The sequence below is a fragment of the Anas platyrhynchos genome, chromosome 10 (genome assembly GCF_047663525.1).
Source record: "Anas platyrhynchos isolate ZD024472 breed Pekin duck chromosome 10, IASCAAS_PekinDuck_T2T, whole genome shotgun sequence".
NCBI lineage: Eukaryota > Metazoa > Chordata > Aves > Anseriformes > Anatidae > Anas > Anas platyrhynchos.
Window position 1 is genome coordinate 23,947,542 of NC_092596.1, and position 20,228 is coordinate 23,967,769.

The 20,228-nt window shown below is 56.4% G+C and overlaps 1 long non-coding RNA gene across 1 annotated transcript; it reads left to right on the forward strand.

Annotated features, from left to right (window-relative positions):
- Window positions 1-1,946: 1,946 nt before the first annotated feature.
- LOC119717968 (uncharacterized) lies at window positions 1,947-6,429 on the forward strand. Its single transcript, XR_005268434.2, has 3 exons — window positions 1,947-2,435; window positions 2,547-2,710; window positions 4,201-6,429. It is a non-coding gene; the product is annotated as an uncharacterized lncRNA (long non-coding RNA).
- The last annotated feature ends 13,799 nt before the right edge of the window (window positions 6,430-20,228 follow it).

Genomic DNA, 20,228 nt, shown 5'->3' on the forward strand with positions numbered 1-20,228 from the left:
TCCTCTGGATCCCTCTGTGCCCAAGGGGATGTGGTGGGTAATAGGGCATTTAGGGAGCAGTTGGGATATAGGGTCTTTTAAAAATAAAAAGGAAATGAACCACCCCAACAGCTTGCTGTTGCCCAGTCCTGTGCATGGTGGAGCTGCTTTGGGAAGGGAGCAGGAACAGGAGAGGGAGAGAGGCTCGCATGAAGTGGGGATTTATGGTCAGCAGCGACAAGTGCGATGGGCTTGCAGAGACCGCCGGGTTTTATGAGCAATGCTTTAGAGCTGACTGGCTGCTTAAATAAGTCTGTGCTAATCCCTGGCACAGTGTATCCAGCTCAAATTGGAAAAGAAGAAGGGTGAGCGGGAAGACAGGGGGAAAATGGGAGCATAAAACATGTTTTACATCGTGTCAGAGGAGTGTGTAATTTATGGCAATATTCTGTTGAACAAACACCGGAGGCACCCAGCACGGAGGGGGTGGCGTGGGAGGAGGATCGGAGCTGGCTGAGGGCTCTCGCCCGGGTCCAAAGGGATGGGCACGGCGCAGGGCGGTGTGGGTGCACCCGGAGCTGCCACGGCTGCCGTGCTGGGACGGGGACAGGGGACAGCTGGTGGCACCGTGCCCACAGCCGGGCAGCACCGGAGGAGATTTCCCTGCAGGCTCTTCCTGATTATCACCCTCCTGCTTGACTCTGCAATTTTGGGGACAAAAAGGGGAAGAGAAAGAGGGCCAGGGAACCCACTGTCACCGGGACACAGTGCTGTCACTGCAGGGCACACGGGATGCAGCACCAGGGGGTCCTCATGGCTGCTCCCATTCAGCTGCCCATGGCAGGGGACCCCGCACGTCCCGACACCACCAGGGATTGCCGTGCTGATGGGTTGCTGCGGGGCTCCCAGAAGCCAGGGTTCCTGCAGAAAGGCGTCTTCCTTCTCCATCCTCTTCTCCATCAGCATTGCTGGAGCAAGGGTGGGGTGGATGTGGGGCCCTGCCTGGTCAGAAGAAGAGCATCCCTGGCAGGATAGCGAGCCGGTAAGGCTGTGCCCCCTGAGGGGTGAGGGCTGCCCAGTGCTGGCCTCCCTTGGGTGCTTGCTGCCATGGTGCCAACATCTCCAATCTCCATAACCTCTCCCCATGCCACCTTTCCTGGTGGTTCTGCACGAAGCACAGTTGAGGGGATGCTCTTTTCTCAGCTCCTCCAGCAGAAACCCTGCTCCCCTGGGCCTGGTGCCCCCATCAGCCCAGCCGTAGAGCTGCCAGCCCAGCAGGACACGGGGCCAAGGAGCCAGCCCCTGGCTGGGGATGGAAGATCCGTGTTGTGGCTTCCTGCCTTGAGAAATGTTTGCTTTCACTCACCAAGGTCTCTCGCCTGGCTCCTGCACGGCAGCCCGGCAGCCTGAGGCTACCAGGAAATTTATTAGACTTGTAAAACTTCAGGGCTCAAATCTAATTGTCTCCATCTCCCCCAGATCCCTGGAGGGAAGCTCTTTGATTTAAACCCCAATTCCGAACTGAGCCAGCGCGTCAGCACTCGGCGCTCCAAGTCAATGAGCAATTTGTGCGAGGGCCAAAGGATAATTACAGCCCCTTCGTTTGGGGGTCGGGCACCCAGGGAGCAGCTCGTGCCCAGACAGGGGTACCCCGCTCGCTCGAGCCCCTCGTGCCCATCTCCCTGAAATTCCCCTCTTGGGGCAGGGCTCAGAGGGATGCTGCTCAGGGTGGCAGCAAAGGGCAAAACGTGGTGCTGGCTCTGCAGAGACACCCTGGAGGTGAACAACAGCCCAGGACGTGGGCTCTGCTCACATGGCTGCAAGCCCCGGAACTTGCAGAGGATCACAGAAAGGAGTTTAATGGGAGAGAAGTTGCTTTAATCTCACAAGGGCTTGCAGCTGAGCCGGGCTTTGCGTGGCGATACAAAGCAGCACCTGCTGGGTGGGAGGTGCAGAGGTGGCCAAGTGCTGGGAGGCTGGCTGGGAATGGGGGGTGGCTCTGAAATGAGGGGTTGGAGGCTGGTTTTTCCCTCTTTGCAGAAAGAGGTGGAGGTCAGGAGCTGCAGGTGGGCTGGGGAGCTTTTCCTTGCAGAAGGGTCCTCAATTAATTTTGGAAGAGACCTGCCTGGGTTCATTCCGTTTGGGATGGAGGAGCTTCACGAGATAGCTGGGGGTCTGGAGGGAGGAAGAGCTGCTGCCAGGAGGAAGGCTTTGTTGGATCCAGGGTACCAGGAAAGAAGGGAATGAGAAAGCAATCACTGCGGTGGAGGTTGAAGGTTTTGGTATGGAAAAGATACACGAGCTTGCCTGGCCACAGATGAAAATAGTGGGAAGGCTGAGATGGGTAACACAGCCTCACCCTGCCCCTCACCCTCTGATTGTCTGCTGGGGGATGTGGGGTGGCCCGTTGTCACCCCCTGGAGAATTCAGGGCAGTCAGCCCTCCCCAAAAGCAGGGTAAGGGGTGGATGGAGGACAGGATGCTCTGCTGCAGCTTCAGCCAGCTCTAGGTGCTGGGGGGTCGTTGCCTGACGCAGCTTCATCACGGCAAATTTTAACCTCATGTAGGTTTCGCAGCTCTGCTTGTGGCCCCACCTGGCAATGGGAAATGTGCTGACTTCAGCAGCCCCTTTCTTCCTTCTTTTATTCTGTTTTTAAAGAATAACTTTGTTTTCCTGTCCGGGAGCCAAATTTCACAGGAGCAGCCTCGGCGGGGCAGCCGAGCTGAGCAGGTTCGTGCCTGGGGATGTGCAGCAGGGCTCGTCCCTGTTCCTGTCCCCGTCCCCATCCAGGCAGCGAGCACCTGGCCCAGGCAGGGGTGCAGAGCCCCTCGAGGAGGCTGCTGCAGGGCAAGGACCATCCACACAGCTCAGCCAGGCAGGGCCAGCTCCTCCAAGTCCTGATGGAGAAGAATATCTTCTCCCTACCAGGTCTCCCACGCTCCTGGTGCTTGCTATCCGGCACATCGGTGCGCCCAGAGGAGCAGCCGAGCTGGAGGAGAGGCTGGAGGCTGGCTGCCAAAAGGGGATGCTGAGCGCAGAGTCCTGGGGAGCGGGGCTGCTGCTCCTGGTGGCTTGGGGCTCAGCAGACTGAGAAAGGGAAGGAGCCCACGTGGGGCATCCGAATCTCAACTCGCAGCCTTCCCCAGCTTCTGGATGCCTGCTACTCGCAATCTGCTCACAGGCAATTTGCAAATAAGAAAGGAAGTTTAAATTCAGTCACCAGAAATAGCTCATTTCTGGGTTTGCAAGTTGTCTGGGAGCTGCTCGCAGTTTTGTCATTTGCAGTTGGGTTAAAAAAAAAAAAAAAGGCAAAAAAAAAAAAAAGCAAAATCCGAAGAAGACAGAAAGCAGAAGTCTGGCTGGGGAACAGAGCTGAGCATTGCGGTAGGGGACGGGGGGATGCTCGGGGCTAAAGCACCTCGGGGCTGTGGTCCCCGAGGTGCTGTGCTGGGGGGGGAGGCGATAACAGCCCCCTCCTGGGCAGCTCTGGCCTGGCCATCGCTGCGGGGAGCTTTGCTGAGCCTCTCATTAACGGAAATAAATGGACAGGGTGCAGTGAGTGGATCAGGGCAGATTTATGGGGAAGGATTAAAAGAACTAAATAGACATAGTTTGGTGAAGAGACGTTTAAAGGGAAGGGCATGTGTGTATAGGGAGGGAGTGAAAAGTATAATAACAGTCTATAAATATTTGAAGGTGTAGGCACCACGAAGCAGATTGATTTATTCCTGGCGATGTAAATGGGATGCAGTTAGAGAGGGAAGGATACCCCACGGCGAGAAGCTGCGGATGTTTCCCTGCAGAAGGAGCTGGGATCCCATCCGAACCTGCAAGGGAAGGCAGGTTTGGCCCGGGTGGCATCCTCTGCTCTGGCTCCGTGCCACGATGGGTCCTGGCCCCCCGTACCCAACCGGGGACCCCCCCAGTGTCACAGTCCTGGCTGAGCACGGCGCTGGGTGCCACAGCCCGGCTGGCAGCGCCGTGAAGGCGACAGATGGGAGCGGGGAAGGCTCGCTCCGCCAGTGCCAGGGTGAAAATGGCTCAGCTGCAGATGAATATTTCCAGAAGCCCCTTCTTCCTTGGTCGGTAATTACGAGCAGATTTTCTCGTGGATAAAAGGGAGGCTGGTTTCAAGAAAGAAATGACCCTGTGTGGGAAGAACTGATTCTTCTTGGAAAAGATGGTGCCTCGAGCGAGTTTAACTCTTCTCCTTCCTCCAGGCAGGAGCGGATTCGCTGCGTCCACATCCCCGTCAGCCAGCTCCTGCAGCCGTTCGGGGCAGGCACGGAGATCGGCTACAAAGCACCGTGGCCCTCGTCCCAGGAACGGCGAGGAGAATTTATGAAATGGACGTGAAAGGCAAACAGGGCCTTGGAAGTTTTCCCCAGCGTGAGAGAAGCTCTTGAAGTTTATTCACATAACAGCCATCTTATTAAAGAGTGTCTTGGAGAACTTTGAACAGCTTTCTATATGGAAACAAATCTGCCTCTATAGCAGCAGTTTTCTGTGTTTCTTTTGATAACGATAATGATCTTACATTTCTGTGCTGCCTTTCATCTTGCCGGATCTTAATGAGCTTTACAGACAAATGTGCAAGCTATACGCAAAGATCAATTCGCCCAACAATGACACGCAGCCACGGCTGGGGTGGCTGTGGCAGGTGTTTACACAGCCCGCTGCAGAAGCATTTCAGGCAGGAATGGAGGGGATTGGGTTTTGTTTTGATTTTTGTTATTTATTGAAAATGCAGGCAGCATTTTAGAGAAGCAGAAGTTGGCAGGCTAGAATTTGGCCGGGACAACAAAGTTGTCTCCCTGTCTTTCCTCTTGGAGCGGTTCCTCCTTTCAATACATATTTCACCCTTCCCGGTGCCAGGGAAGGGATCGCTTCCCAATAGCTAACGCTCCTGCCTGGCATGGAGGCGGACAGCTTCAGCGCTCCGCTAAATATTTAATGCGTTTCATAGGAGGGGGACAGTGCCAAGAGGAGAGCGCCGTGCCAGAGCGCTGATGGCCAGCGCCCACGGTGCTCAGCTGAGCAGAGCCTGGGACAGAGCCGCATCCATCCCGGACACACTCAGCACCCCCTGCCCGTGGGTTTGCTCCCCTTGTTCCCACTATTTCGCCTTAAAGCCCCAAATGATGCTGTGGGTACAGAGCTCCCATCCCTGGCAGTGCCTTTCTGGCTGCCGTGGTGTTCAAGGGTAGAGGCATCACCTTGAAGGCAGGATGCTGCCTGTCTGGAGCCTCATCTATTCCCAGCCCGTCAGGCCAAATTTAATGTTGTGGTGAGGAGCAGTGGTCCCTGAGCTGAGCGCTTCTCCTCCCCATCCATCCAGGGCATCATTTATCTCCTTCCCACCGCGGCGAGCCGAGGAGGCAGCCTGCACGTGAGAGGACGAGGCAGGAGCTGGGCGCATCCGAAGTGCCCCCGGCTTCCATTTGGAGCCAATGTGCTGAATAATGATCACAGGCCAAGGAGAAAGCTGCTGCCGTTATTACTCAGGTGTCACTTGCAGACCTGCGTCGCCGAGGCCGGCCACCTCCTCCTCCTCCTGTTTGAGCATCTCCTGCCAAGAAGTCTCTGCTCCTTCCCGAGCACCCATCCTGCTGGCGCTGTGTCTGCGTGGCACACTCACTGTGATGCCTGGGGACGTGCCACCACGGTCAGCTTGTGGCCCTGCTGGGGACGTGCCACCTCGGCAGGCTGCGGTCCCTCAGTTCACAAATTTCTTCAAGCCACTTGTGGTTTCTGGGGAAGCGAATTCCTTTCCTCTCCTCTGTTTCTTTTCCTTTCAGGCTGACACCCGTGATAGCCCTTTTATCCTCCTGTATCTCCCTTTTCACCTTCTTGTTTTTGTTTTTGTTTTGGCTTTGGTTAAGTTAACCATTCCTCTGCTGCTTGGAGTTTGTGCAGCCCTGCTGGCTCAGTGTGGTTTATTTTAATAACACTCCTTGCCATACACTAGCTGGTTGCCTCAGCACCGCGCCCCCTGTAAGGTCTGTGCCACAACATCCCATAGCAGGAGCACCCCCCGGGGGGTTTCTCAGGTCGTGCCTCCCTCCCTTGCTCACTCCTGAGGATTTCAGCTCTCTGCAGCTTGAACAAATGCACCTGGGTTTCAACCCGGAGCAAGATCCCCGCTGTGCATGGTGGCAACAGACAGCAGCAGAGGGGAGCTGGGGGCACCCTGATGGGTTTTTCCCCCGGGGTGGGGATGCTGGCACGGCACCGTCCCCCCGTTCCTGGCGGTAAAGCTGTAATCTCCCTCCGTCCTCAGAAACCTCCAGGAGAGATTGATGGAAGCCCGGGTCAGCCATTAGTGACCGCTGCATAAATCACCCTCATTAGCCCAGCTCCCTTGGCAAGGCGTGCTGATGTATGGGCCCGCTACGCCTGCGAAGCATTAAAAAATCCCGGCTGCATACCTGGGCCAGCCGAGGATCCCTGCCGCACCAGCACCTTGTCTGCAGGACGAAGGGATGGATTCTCCTTCTGGCCCTGCCTTTTGTTGTCTGCAAGTTTTTCTCCCTGCCCTGAACCACTCGGTATTTTATTTTATTTTTTTTTATCAATTCCAGACTGTTTGGGGCTGGCTACTGAGATGATTAACAGAAGCGGAGGGGAACCCACCTGGGGTGGCAGCTCTCAAAGAGGGGAAGTGCCCTGAGCCTGAGCAGACACCCAGCCCGCCGCGGAGCCAAAGGCGTCGGGGTGAGCTATGGTGAGAGCATTTCCCAGCAGCAGGGCTGCGGGAAGCCTCTGGCTTTCTGTCTGCTCATCTGGAGGCCTGACACGGTACACGCTGCCGGGTCCTGCTGTAGCCGGCCACGTGCACTGCTGCTCCCCTTCCCCTGGAAGGAAATCCAGGTCCTGCTCTGCAAGGCAGCATTGGACCTCACCTCGGTGCAGCGTGGCCAGGGGGTTGTGGTGGGGCTGGCAGGGAGATGTGCTGGCATCAAGGGCTTTCTTCAGTGACTTTTTGCCAAGGAAACCCTGGAAATCCCCGAGTATTCAAGGTGCTCACTCAGGATCCTGCACATCTCTCCCAGTGCCCAGGGCTCGAGTGGTGTGGACACGGCCCAGCTTTGGTTTGAAGGAGCAAGGGAAGGGCTGCGGGGGAATGAGCACAAGTTTTATCCATAGGGACGGGAAAGGCACGGGGGGAGATGAGCTGAGTGCTGGTAGGAATTCACCAGCCACTGTTGAGTGACAGTAAGGGACACAAACAGCGCTCGTGTGAGGGTGACCGGGCTCAGGGAGCTGTTTTCATGGTGTTTGGTGTGATTGCTGTGGGAAGAGCCGTGGCCCTATGGCTTCTGTAGGTGTCCTGCGCTAGCAGCCGCTGGCTCCCTTTCAGAAATGGGCAGTGCCATGAGATCAGGCAGTCCGCACAGCCCTGTAGTGCCAGGAGGAACTCTGCTGCACCAAACGTGTAGGTTTGGGTACGTTGTGCAGCATTTTAAATCGAGATGCTTTTCTAATTAGGGCCTGGAGAGGCTGATGACTGACAAGAGGCTTTGAACGGGTTGGGTTCAAGTTCACAGCTTGGTGAACCACAGCTGGGGCACGGCTACATGGCTGGGGCAGGATCCGTGCTGGCCCCACAGTGCCTGGGGACAGAGCAGTGAGTGGGATCCCCCTGTGCCTTGGCAGCCCTGGGGTGGGCAAAGGGCTCATGCTGCCAGCCCAAGGGCAGGGGCTGGGCGGGGAAGGAGGTTTTTGTCAGATCCCCGTCCTTGCTGTGCCTGCGAGCAGGGCTGTGACTCATGCAGCCCCGCAGGAGCAGATGTGTGAAGCGAGGTGAGGCTGGGTTTAGCCAAATGCTTTCCCCTGGAAGCGGAGAAGCCTCCCTTCTGCCTGGCCTGCACGGCTGCTGTCTGCATCATGCTCTAGGTGCGGCATCGCCCACCCCAGGACTAGATGTGGTCATACTTGGAGCATCTCGAATGCACCTCTCCCCGCCAAGCACTGCTCGGTAAAAAAGTGCTCTTTGTCTCGGGCTGCTCGTCCCCTGCAGCAGCCAGGTGAATGTCACCGTCCCCTTCCACAGGCAGAAAGGGAGCTCACGGCCCCCAGCAAGTCAATGTCAAAGCAAGGGTTGCAGCCTGGAGAGCCAGCCCGCCCGCTCCTCCCCGCAGCATTTATTTCTCTCCGAGCAGCATCCACCCTGCGTGAGAGCGGCGCCATAAAGAACAAATAAAGTGCTGCGCAAGCCGAAGGAAATGGCATCATTTAGAAATATGCGCAAGGTTAACGGGCACGGGGACGGCACGGTGCCTGTGGATGGATGGTAGGAGAGCTGGCAGATGAGACCCGAAGGGCTGCAGAAGGTAAGGCACTACCGGCAAATTCATCCAAGTGCATAAGTCACGAGCGAAGCTGGCTGCTTACCCCGTTAAAGGAGCATCCCTGGGCCAGGGCCACAGGTTGTGTTGGTGCTGCCGTGTCCCCGGGACCTGGTGGGTTCTCCCTGGCCCCGCACAGATTTGTCCCAAGCAATTAGCCAGGAGTGATGCAGCTCCCACCTGGCCCCCAGCTGGATGAGACGGAGGGGGGGAAGTGCTCCGAGGTGCTCCGGGGCCTCAGTCTCCTGGGGCTGAGGAGCAGAATTGAGGGATTTTTAGAACATTTAAAAATGTTTGCTCTCTCAGCCCCACCGGCACGGCCTGAGGCATGTTGCCTCTCCAAATTAGGCCACTGTCAGGTTTTCTGGCTGAGTGCTGAGTTTCCATTTAATTTTCATCACCATGTTCACTGACAGCAGCCCGGCGTGGATACCCCGAGCAGGATACAGAGCGCCTGGGCAGAGCTTGCTCTGGCTGCTGGCTGCTGACACCGAGTCCCTGGGAATATTCAGGTGTGTGAGAAGCAGTCGAGGTGCTCCTGCAGCCAGGGCTCACGGAGCTGGAGGCAAACCTTCGCTTTGCCACTGCCTTTCTGCAGCTTCGTGGGGAAAGCAGCTCTGCCTTTGGCTTCCTTGGGCAAATATTTGGATTCCCCACACCTCACCTCCAGGTGAATACCTGGTCCTGTCCCTCGTGCAGCCTCATGCCCAGGGCAGCAGTGCAGTGCCCAGCAGTGCCCTGCGCTCTCCACCAGCTGCTGGTTGTCTCTGCGTGGGTCAAGTGTTCCTCTGCCTATCCTTGCTCTCCACCCATGAGATAGGGCTAATGATATCCAGGTGGCTTCCCAGAGAGCTCTTTTATTATAAACAAAGGTTGGCTGCGAGGACCACGTGTCCTCGGGGTCTCTGTGTGTGTGCCTGGCCTCTTTGTTGGAAATATTTTGCCTTGGCCACGCTTACAGAGAGGAGCTTTCGGTGGTGGCAGCAAAACATGCCTGAAGCTGCAGGTGAGCACCATGGGGGAAAAGGACCATCTAGCAAGAGAAACATCGGTAGGAGGGAGCTCAGGCAAGTTTCCATCACCCAGGGCAGTTTTTCACCCCAATGCCCAGGCTCTGGGGTGCCACGGACACTGCTCTGGGCTGGTGGCCAAGGGTCTGGTGACGAGGGAGCCACGCACAGGGGCTGTGTGGGCGATGGGTGGGCTTCGCTCCCCAGCCCCTCGTTGCCTGCCCTTCTGCTTCCTCCCCCAGCCCACCTCACCTCGCTCATGGGAACAGCTGGATGGGACCTAATTTCTGCTTGCCTTTGGAGAACCAGCGGGCCCTGTAGCCAGCAAAAACATTTACAGAAAAAATAGTAATAGATCTGCTTCCCTTTCGTCAGGGTGAGGAGGGGAGCTCTGATGTTGAGGTTTCTTACGCAAGATGAAGGAATTGCTGTCTCTAAATGAGAGCCCAGCGTGTGAGCGAGCTGGAAGGGTGCTGACACCTCCCAGCCCCCTGGAAGCAGCCCAGGGCTTGTGGGGAAGGCCTCTGGCTTCCTTGGTGGCGCTGGGCTTTGAATGGTTATTCCTCTGAAACCAGTGCTTGTTTAGTGGTTTTCCCTTAATAAAAGAAGCTTTCCCTCTGCAAGGATGTCATTGCTGAGGAATTGTTGATGGGCCTGGTCTTGACATCCTTCAGAAGTTGTCTGTTCTCCAAGGCTGTGCGCATGGACGTGTGAGCTCAGCCTCCCTGTGTTGGTGCCCCCGAGCCCAGGCTCTCCCAGCTGACCCCATGCCCCCGCTACTGGGGCTGACTCCAGGGGTTCTCCTTGTCCCATCTGAAGGTGCTGGTCCTGGCTGGGTTTTGGGGCTGCCAGCACCTTGCCAAGGTATTTATGAGCGTGTCTGACCCGGTTCCTGCCAAGCACGACTCCTGGCTCGGCTCCTGCCAGCCACACACCGCCGGGACGGGGTCAGCGAGCCCCAGGCAGGAGGCAGCACCCCCACCGTGCCGGGAAGGGTTGGGAGCATCCTGTGGTTTGGACGACATCCGTCTGTCTGTCTGCCTTGCTCGGGGCCTTCGTGCCGCCGGATTAGTAGCTACACCTCTCCAAGCGTTGAGTCAGGCGCGGCTGTCATCCCCAGCAGCCACTGGGCACTGTCGGTGGAAGTGGATTTCAACGCTCATTAATCCCTGGCCGGGCTGGATCCCTCCTTCGGCTGGTTTTTCCAGGAACCTCATCCAAGCATAATCTCCTCGCTGGGTTTGCAGTGGTTTGGCAGCAGCTTGTATCCTCCTTCTTCCTCCCCCTTGCCCACTCTTTGCCCTTTCATTTCTCGGGGCCGCCGCATGTCTTTTATCTTCCTCCTTTTCTGGTTTTCCTTGGTGGCCAGGCACACTGGAGGGGAAATGAGTTTCTTTCCCGGTTTTGACCCTTCTGTGGAGAAGTGGGGGGGATGAGCTCGTTGTGCACCAAGGTTTCAGCTCAGAGGAAGAAGGAGAGCACAAAGTGATCCCACAAGTGCTTGTGTGCATCTCCAGCCCCACACCCCAGCACCACGTGGGGCACAAACCCACACAGCATTCCCACAGCTCAAATCCCCTCGGCCCCCATACAGGCACCGCTCTGCTGCCTCGTGCCAGGCTGGATCTGGCTGTGCAGAAACCTGCACTGGGGAGCAACGCCCAGGGTTTTGAGGGACAAGGAAAACTCCTGGTTCGTGCAACCCTGGGTGAAGCATCCTGCCTTGGCGGAGACACCTCCTTCCAGACAAAGTGCCCTCCCCAGTGATGCCGTCTGTGTTGACCAGAGACCACAACCAAGGAAGAGGATAGGAAACGGGGGGCGTTTCAATGAAGAGCACAACAAAAAAAAATATTTGTTGGCATCACAGCTGAGGAGGGATAGAGAGTGAGCTGCAAATACTTGTAATGACTCAAATTCCCTTCCCTTGCCTGAGGCTAGGAGCGAGGTAGCTGGGCAAATTTGAAAAGTTGTCAGCATGCCAGACTAGTTTTCTTTTTTTAAAAGTTCTCAGTAGCGTTAGGTGAGACCTGAAGTGTTCCTCCTGGAAGCAGGGGAAACGCTTCCCCCTTGTGAAAAGAAGCGTCCCGTTGTGCTCCACAGCTGCTGCTGTCGTGGGGTCAGCCCTTGGGCTGTGGCAGTCACGGCCAGGAGCTGCCCCACACACTGCTCCGGGGGGGGACAGAGCCACCGGGGAGCCCCCAGTGCCTGGGGGGAAGGAGTCAGCGTGAAAACACACAGGGACAACGCACACCCCATCCTCAAACAGGATATTTATTTTTGGCTTTAGGTGCTGACATTCCTGCTTTGCCCCCCTTCCCTCTGTGTCGCAGAATTAATCCCAGAGTGACAAGCCCAAGCGCTCTGTGCTGAAAATGCCCGGCTCGGTTAAGTCTGGTCTCAGCCTAAATTTGCAAATAGTTTCCATCTCGCTGGAACTGCTGTTTCCAGTCAATGGGGGTTTCGCTCCGGTACCACAGAGTCCCCAAAGTGGTTAACAGGAGAGTTCCTGCTCTTCCCTGGTGCTGCTCCGCGGTGAATCCACCCGCCCTGGAAAAGTTTAAGTCAAGAGCGAATATTTCTCTGCGAGCCTTGCCTAGTTTAAACAATGAATTCTGGGAAGTGCCATGGCATATGTTCTGCAGAAAATCAGAGTAAATGACCACAATGATTCCCTCTGGCTTCATGCTCTGTGAAGCTATTGTTTGCAATGTGTTGCATGGGTGTTTAGCTTGGCCCAGTGTGTCATCCTCTCCCCGTTCTTTGAATAGACTCTGCTGGAGGAACGACTGGAATAAGCCTGTTCTGTATTTGCTTTTGGCATTAATTTTTTGTTTGTTTGTTTATTTCTTCGGGATTATTTTAAGGACCTCAAGGTCTCCGCAGCTCGCGGGGCCGGCCCAGCACATGTGGCGCACGGCTGTTCCCCGCGCCCCAGCCCAGAGCCGCGGCTCAGCTCGGGAGGTGGAGGGGCCCCGGGGCAGCTCACGTCCACCCTGCTCCCAGCAGGGCCAGGAGAAGGCATCATCCCGGCTGGCCAGGCCGATTCCCAGCAGCCAGCCATCCCCCCGAGGCTCCCGCAGGACCGCCGGTGCTGGGGAGTCTGGCACGGCCCCAGGCAATCTGCTCCAGCGATTTGCTATCCTTAGAAAGGCTTTTGTAAACACCAATCTGGATCCTTTTTGCTGCAATTTAAGACCATTGTCATCTGCCCCGCCGAGGCAGACACAGCTTGTTTGCTCTGATGTCTGAAGTGCTGTGAGAAACCTCAGCTCTCGGCAGCCCCTGGTCCTGCCCGGCCCCGTGGGGGCACCCACGGGAGGTGGCCCCCCAGGAAATGTCCCCACACCACCGCCAGCACCACCCCAATGGGGCAACCCCAACCCCAGCCTGCGGAAGAGGAAATGGGGCTCAAAGAGTCAAAAAGAAAGTTCAGAGCCGTCAGCAAGCCTGTGAGATCCCATGGGGACCCCGGAGGTTTCTGGACCTCTGGTGGCACTTGGAGGAGGGCACGTCTGGCTGGCAGGATCCAGGCAGGGGGAAGGTCCCCGGTCCCCAGGGCAGGAGCACCAGGGCAGGGGTCCCTCCACCAGCAGTAGGGGCAAGGAAGGGAAGGAGCAGATGGGGAAAAGGAGGAGCAAGGCAGAGAATGACAAGCGAGCGAGTGGATGTGTAAGAAGGAGCTGGGAGGAGAGCAAGATGGAGAAGGAGCTGTAATTAGGGCAGGTTTAGTATGCATGAATTTTGCTGGGTTTGCAGCAGGAGGCTTGCCCAGCAGCTGCAGAAATGATTTATTACATGCTCACTACATTTGCCCTGTAGGAAGGTAAATAAAATGTACACACCGTCCCATTTACTCAGACAATCGAGGGGATGTGACCTAATTTCTGTGTTACTAAAATGTTTTCCTCCCCAGGATTGGACCCCTGGGAGGAGGCGAGCGCGCAGTTCCCCCCGCAGAGCTGCACAGGGGATGCGTTTATCTCCCGTGCCCTTGTCAGAGGGAGCTGCGAGCATCCCGCCTGCTCGCACCCAGCCTTACTGCTCCTCCTGCCCCCGGGGGGGCAGTGACCCGTGACGGCACGACGAATGTGAAGGTGTCGGGCTGAGCGCTGGGGAAATCCACCCGCACCATCTGCACGTCGGGCCGGGCGATGCTCTCCTTCTGACAGGGAGATGAGAGAGGCAGGAGCCGGCGGCAGCATCTGGCTTGCACATCTGCTGGTGCTGCCCGGGCTCGGCACAGCTGGCAGTGCTGGGACGGGGCTCGGAGCCGTGCAGGGAGCAGTGCCCGTGTGGGTGCAGCAGGGCGAGGGCACGACGGTGCCTCCTGCACCCAGGGTCTGCCCTGCCCCGCACAGCCCAGGCTGCGATCAGTGCTCTGCCCCCCAGATGTGCTGAATGTGCAGCACTTGGCAACGAGGTTCCTCTTTCTGAATATTTTTTCCACCCCTTCTCGTAACCCTCCTCCAGCCCTGGCCGTGCTGAGCCGTGGGGATCTGCAGCAGATGCTGGGCAGTGAGGGGCTGGGGAGGGGGCACGCGAGCTGGGCACGGAGCAATCCTCGAGCTCAGGACCCTCTCCTTGGGATTTGAGTTCAAGGACTTTGCCGTGCCATATTCCTGGTCTGTAATGTCGAGCTGCTTCAGACCCAGCGAGCAGGGACGAATCCTGCCTCCAGGATGAGCAGCAGCCAGCCTGCCGGAGCCGCTTCCCCTTCTCCCTCCGTTCACCAGGCTCGGAGCTCCCTCCCCGGCTCTGCGCTCATGGTCCCTCCTGGAGACTGCAGACAAAAACCTAATTGCATGACATAAATTATTGCAACTCTCCAAATAAAAGCCCAGGAAAAAAAAAAAAAGGCTGTGGCTGGATGGACACTTGAGGGCTATTAGAAGATGCATAAATTCTTCTCCTTAGGTTTTACATTTTTACATGTCTAATTATGGTGAAAGGAGCCTTTCAAGGGCTGCTCAACTGCCAGGGCACTCAGCGGCCCCTGGCAACTGGAGTGGGAAGAGGTGGCGGGGTCGGCCCTCCCGTTTACCTTGGAGAGAGCCGGGGGCTAAACAAATGCCAGGGGCTTGGGAAGAAGCCGGGGGAGAAACCGCTGCATTCCCCTGGGTCTCCCCCGGGAACCCGCCTGGCTGCCGGGGCGCCCATCACTCCTAGGAACACTGCTGTGCCATCAAAGCTCCTTCTTATTTATCTGATGCTCCCCCAGCATCCTGCAAACTTTAATTAAGTGCACCTCGCAGGGGGTGTCCTTTACCCTCCTTCTACAGACCGAAGATGAAATGAGCAGGCGGGACGGGGAGAAAAGTGCTTAAACGGAGAGAAATGCAGGGGGTCAGGGGGCAGGGCTGCCCCGGGCTCAGCGCACCAGCCCCAGCACCCAGCGCATAACGAGCCGCTGCGATAATTAGGGCCAATTTATACTTCCAGGTCCTGGGGTCACCCCGGCTTGTCATCGATTTTTAGGTAGGTGATAAACGGCCTGGAAGCCGAGCTGCTGGGATAGCAAGGGGAAGATCCCGTTGGAGAGGGGGCTGGTTTTCTGCATGTGAAGGCAGAAAGAGATCCAGGGGAGTTTCGTGGGTCTCTCTGTGAACTTCTCCCCACCGCTCCCAGCGATTTGTCACTGCCGGGGCTGGCTGCACATCCCATCCCGCTGTCCTGCCAGGGGAGGATTTTGTCCCTGGCTTGCAGAGCCCTGCTCGCAGAGGCAGATCCTGCTGCTACTGGCAAGCACGGCAAGAGCTTAAATATGTTTCCTCCTTCGCTTCTTTGCAAACTGCTCCAGCAGGTAGAACCGTTCCCAGCTCCACTCCCCCAGCCAAAAGAAAGAAATTGCAGGAGGCAGCGAAGTGTGTGCAGCTTCTCGAGCTCTGCCCGGGGGAAGCAGCCCAGCTGCTGCTCCAGGAGAGGCAGGAGGGCGGCAGCAGCACAGCGCGCCCCCCCCAGCCGTCCTTTGGGTGCTCTCCGGCTGGGTTTGATTGCACTGATATGATCCCACTCCAGATACGCTGCTGTATCTGGAGCCCGGCTCTGCTTCCTGTAATTAAAGGTGTCAAGTTATGCCACGGACTGAATTCAGCAGTAGCAGCTAATTTCTTCCTAAGTACATTAAATTGTCCAGGCTGGGAAGGGTCATGAAATTACAGCCTCTGCAGGGTGAGGGTATGGTGGTGCTCTGAACTTCTCAGTCTGAGAAGTGCCCTTCTTCCTTCTAAACAGGTCTGAACCAAATTGAAAGTGATGTGTCTGAGGAGAACCGCTATGATAGGGGCTAAAATTGCTTGGCCTGTGGCTCTGGCCCATCTGCAGCCCTTGCACCCGGTTCTCCCCGGCCACGTCCCTGAACAGCAGCTGCTCAGCCTCAGGTCCTGGGGTTTCTCAGCAGCTCTGCAAGGAGGCGAGCTCTCTCTCTGCCTTCCTGGCATCCTCCGTGTTGCTTCAGGTGACATCCCCACCTTTCAGAAACCACACCTTGTCCTGACGGAGACCCAGCTGGATTTGTGCAACCCTGCGTTTCTCCCAGCAGCTGCAGTGAAGAGCCTGAGCCTGGGCAGGGCCGCGGGAAACAGCATTTCCTACAACAAAGAATCTCATTTATAAAAGCCCAGGCTCACGAACTGGAAACACAAAATCCATCAGGTGCCAGTGAGCCCCCGGGGAGCCCAGGTACCCATGCCCATGCCCACCGAAATGCCACGCTCAGTGGCTGCCCCTCTGAAAGCTCAGCGCATCACCTCTGCCACGGGGCGTTAGTGGGGATGTTCCTGCCGTGACACTGAAAATATCAGAGAGGAGAGGGAAGGGCAGCTGCCTGGTGGTGGGATGGTGACTCCCTGCACCCCAGAGAGCCGCTGCCTCGTGCCTGGAGAAGCCCCTCTCCGCAGCCAGTCGCTGGGTGGTCTGCCTCTTAATTACAGGGTTAACGCAATGGTACTATCAGGAGAAGTTGCTTAGCCTGATAATGAGTAGGAAGCAGCTGTAGCTTGGAAAATGTAATAATTGCAGAGTGGAGCAATGTAATTATAAGGTGTGTATCAACTGCCTCCATGTTTACTTAGGGAAGACAAAATCCCCTCAAAAGCAGCAGCGGGCGCAGCAGCCGGCTCAGGTCCATGTGCAGGGAAGGGGCGAGCAGGGGCCAGCAATGCCCTGCTCCACCGTGCCAGGGCTCAGACCGGGCTGTGCCCACAGCCCCTGCCTGCAGCATCCCCTCCCTGCCCGGGAAGGGCCAGCAGCAGCCCCTGCCCATGAGCTGAGAGCCTGGGGGTCTCCCTGCAGCCTCCCACCGCTCTCCCGTGCTCCTCCCCCAGCTACCTGCACACCAGGCACTTTTCCCTCTGTGGTCTGCATGCCAAAGAAAATTTCCATTAGGTAGAAAAACTGCTTCCCTTTCGTGCCCTGGAGGCAGAATAAGCACATGAATGGAGGTGCGCATCCCACGCAGAACAAGCAGCGCTGAGCTGAGCCTGCCTCAGCTGAGCACAGACCAGGGCTGGTCGGCGGGGGTCAGGGGTGTAGGCACAGCAAAAGGTGTGCCCGAACACACGTGTGCGTGCCATAAATCCCTCACCACCAGCAGACGATCAGCCGAGGCACACCGACACGGCAGGGCCATCACTCATCCCTCCCGCTACAGCTCCCAGACAATGCCTGTTAATCTGTCGCGCGGCCAGGGTTTATCATTTCTGTCCAACAGTCCCTAAATCAGGGCAAAACTCGCTCTGGAGTGGGTCTCGCTCTCGCCATCAGGCAGGAGAAGGAGCCACCAGCACAGGAGGCCGTGCGCTCCCCGCACCATGGGCAGCGTGACACACGGCTCTGGGGCAGCCTCCTCCCACGTGCGCTCGCGTGCTGCTGTGCACGTGCAACTTCTCCCACATTCTCACTCCGATTCTGGGAAAAGACTGTTGCCAACTGTTTTTTCCCTTAAAAAACAGAGTTTTGGCTCAAACAAAACATTTGGTACGTTTTGCTGGGTGTACTCAATTATTCTCTCTCTCTCTCTCTTTTTTTTTTTTATTTAAAAAGGATGAAATATGCCAATATGGAAAATAAAACTGGGTCAAGTTTTAAATGAATTACAGTAATACCAACTCTGAAGCGCAGTCAGACTGTTTCATCAGCCCTTCACAATGCTCTCCTTGAGATCCAGGCACAAAGGCAGAGCCTCTCCAGAAACGTATTTCTGGGCTTCATTGCCTGTGCAACCTTTGCAAATGTCGTTCTTTGATCTTTAATAATTACCCTTTGCTAACGCTTTTGTGATGTGATGAATGCGATTGAGAGGAGCAGAGCAGGGTGAGAAGAACCCTTACCTTTCTCTTGTCAAGGTCCTCCACTCAGCCCTCCACGCTGCCAAATGCCATGTGCAGCAATGAGGGCCCTGTCACGCTCCAGCTGAGAGGAATCCTCCCTACTCCATGAGCTAATTAATGGCAGGACATTCTTCATGACCCTGCGTGATCCCCACTTTTGGGGGAGCAAGGAGCTTTGCCCCACGGATCTCTGCCCCATGGAGCTTTGCCCCGCGGTGCTGGCTGGTGGTGCCGGCAGATGCCCGGCTGGTCACCGCTCTGTGCCTGCAGCTCTTCCATCCCTGCCCTGGCTGAGGGCAGAGCCCTCGATGAGAAACCAGGGGAAGGGATGGAAATCACCTTGCACAAGCACGAGCCACCAGCGGACAGGGAGCTGAGCTCACTGTTTTCTCAGGGTGGGAGGGTTTGTCCTCTGCTGAGTGCCCACTCTGCACGCAGTCAGCAGCAGCTGTGCGGGAGCAGGTCTGACATCTAAAATCCCGTGCGCCTGCATGGGGCCTCAGCTTGTGCAAAGGAAGCCCTTCCTCGGGCCAGCTTCCGCAGTACAATTTTTATTTGAGCATCCTCTCTTCCCGGCGTCTTTAGTTGAGCTCAAGCTCTTCATGCTGAAAATCAGCAGCGGAGATTAAAGCCGTGTTTGCAAACGGTTGGTACCGCTAAATCAAAGCAAGCGGATTAGCAAAACCATTTGGCTTCTCAGTTCTGCTTCTCTGCCATGACCGCAACACGGAGCCCAACAACTCGGCTAATCCAGGAACCAGCCCCGTCCCGGGGACACCCCGCTCCCTGCCAGGCGGTGTGGGGCTGCAGCCCCAGGTCCTCACCCTCCTGCCCCCTCCCAGTTAAAGAAAAAGTAAATTCTCAATATCTACCCAGGGCTTTCTTTTCCCTTACTTTATTAAAATAATTCATATAAACAGGGGAAGTTGCTTTGTGACCTCCTGATTTTTATATATGCCAAAGGGAATACAAGCAGCAGGCCCTGGAGTTCTGATGGCTTTCCATTTCCATTACGCGCCTCTGCTTTTAGAGGCTTAAAGCAGTGCTTGCCACAGGAGAGGAAGCACACAGCCCCCGTGCTGCTTTTCCGACTCTGAACGCCTGATTTCACCGTGCTACTTGCTTTTAGCAGAGTAACTCCCTGGATATAACAGAAACGAGCTCTGCGACCTCATCTGCTGAGGGAATTTGTCTTCACCGCCACCTTGACAGGGACTCAAGGAGCTCCAAGCAGACCAGACCCTTTTTGCCTTCCTTATTTCCACCCCGTGTGGCAGCACAGTGCCAGGGAAACCCACTGTGGATCACCTCCCCCTGCAGCCTTGAGAGGCTTCAGACCATCACCTGCTAGAGAACGCCAGTTCCCCAGCCGGCTCCTGACCCCAGCCTGAGCACACAGGTGCTTTGTGGTCTTGCAAAGCCTATAAAAGCAGCAGAAAACCTCTCAGCAAAGGGCATTTGTTAAGAGAAACTACTCAGCCATCTCAGCTTCAAGCCAGCCCAGCAGCTACCTCTGGTCCTTTAACTCGCATGCACCCCAAGGAGAGGCTCTTTGCTTCACAGGCGACTGCTTATCAGGCTGCTCTTGCATTTGGCCTCTCCTGCTGCCGCCAAGGGTGCCCCTTTTCCCTGGCAGCAGCAGCAATCAGCCCCTGATACACTGCCTGCAGCCAGCACTCGCTAGATATCAATACGTGTATATCAATACATGCGTGCATGTTTGAGTGCGTGCGTATTTTTATGGATATATATAGAATCAATAAAAAATTAACTTTTAAGCAGCTGTAATACAATCTGCGTCATTGTCAGGAAATGCAGCAAGTGTTAAAAGCTTAATGGGCAGTGGAGGAGCGGATTTAAGTGAGTTGTTTGCAGACTTCAGCATGTGGGACGAGAGGGAAATCAAGGAGAGAGAGAGAGCAGGAATTTAGAGGGATTTGGAGACTCTGCCTCCAGAGCTGGTAATGAATAAGAATGAAGAGCCTGAAACACCGGGCTGCCTCCTAACAGGGGCCTGGCACCCATTCTGGCACCCGCTTTCATTTTATGCTGCAGTTACCTGTTCCGACCTCAAACACAACACCGATTCCGATGGGAAGGTTGAATTAAATCAGCCGCTCGGCTCCTCAGGATGGGCGCTTTCCTCCTCCTGCTTTTTGCACCCTGGAGATTTCAGCAGTGCAATTCAAACCTTTTTTCCTACCCCGGGGATTTCAGCAGTGCAATTCAGCGCGTTGCAGGCGGACGTGGCGACCGGCGCGGGTTCCCCGGGGAGGTGCAGGGAGGATGCCAGCGGGGTGCAATGGGGCTGCCTGGCAGGAGTAGGGTTTTACAGCATCTCCCCAACCCTGCTGCAGTCCCACGCTCCAGTTTGTGTCCCCAGGCTCCAACTTGGCAGAGCTGGAGGAGGCTGGGATGGGGCTGCGTGAGGTGGGTGGCACGGGGCAGTGGAGGACCGGAGCTAGGGGCTCCCATGGGGTCTCCTTTGGGTGGGCTGGGGATGGCACCAGGGATGGTGCTGAAGGGTCTGTGGGGTGGCTTTCAACTTTGACACCAGCTT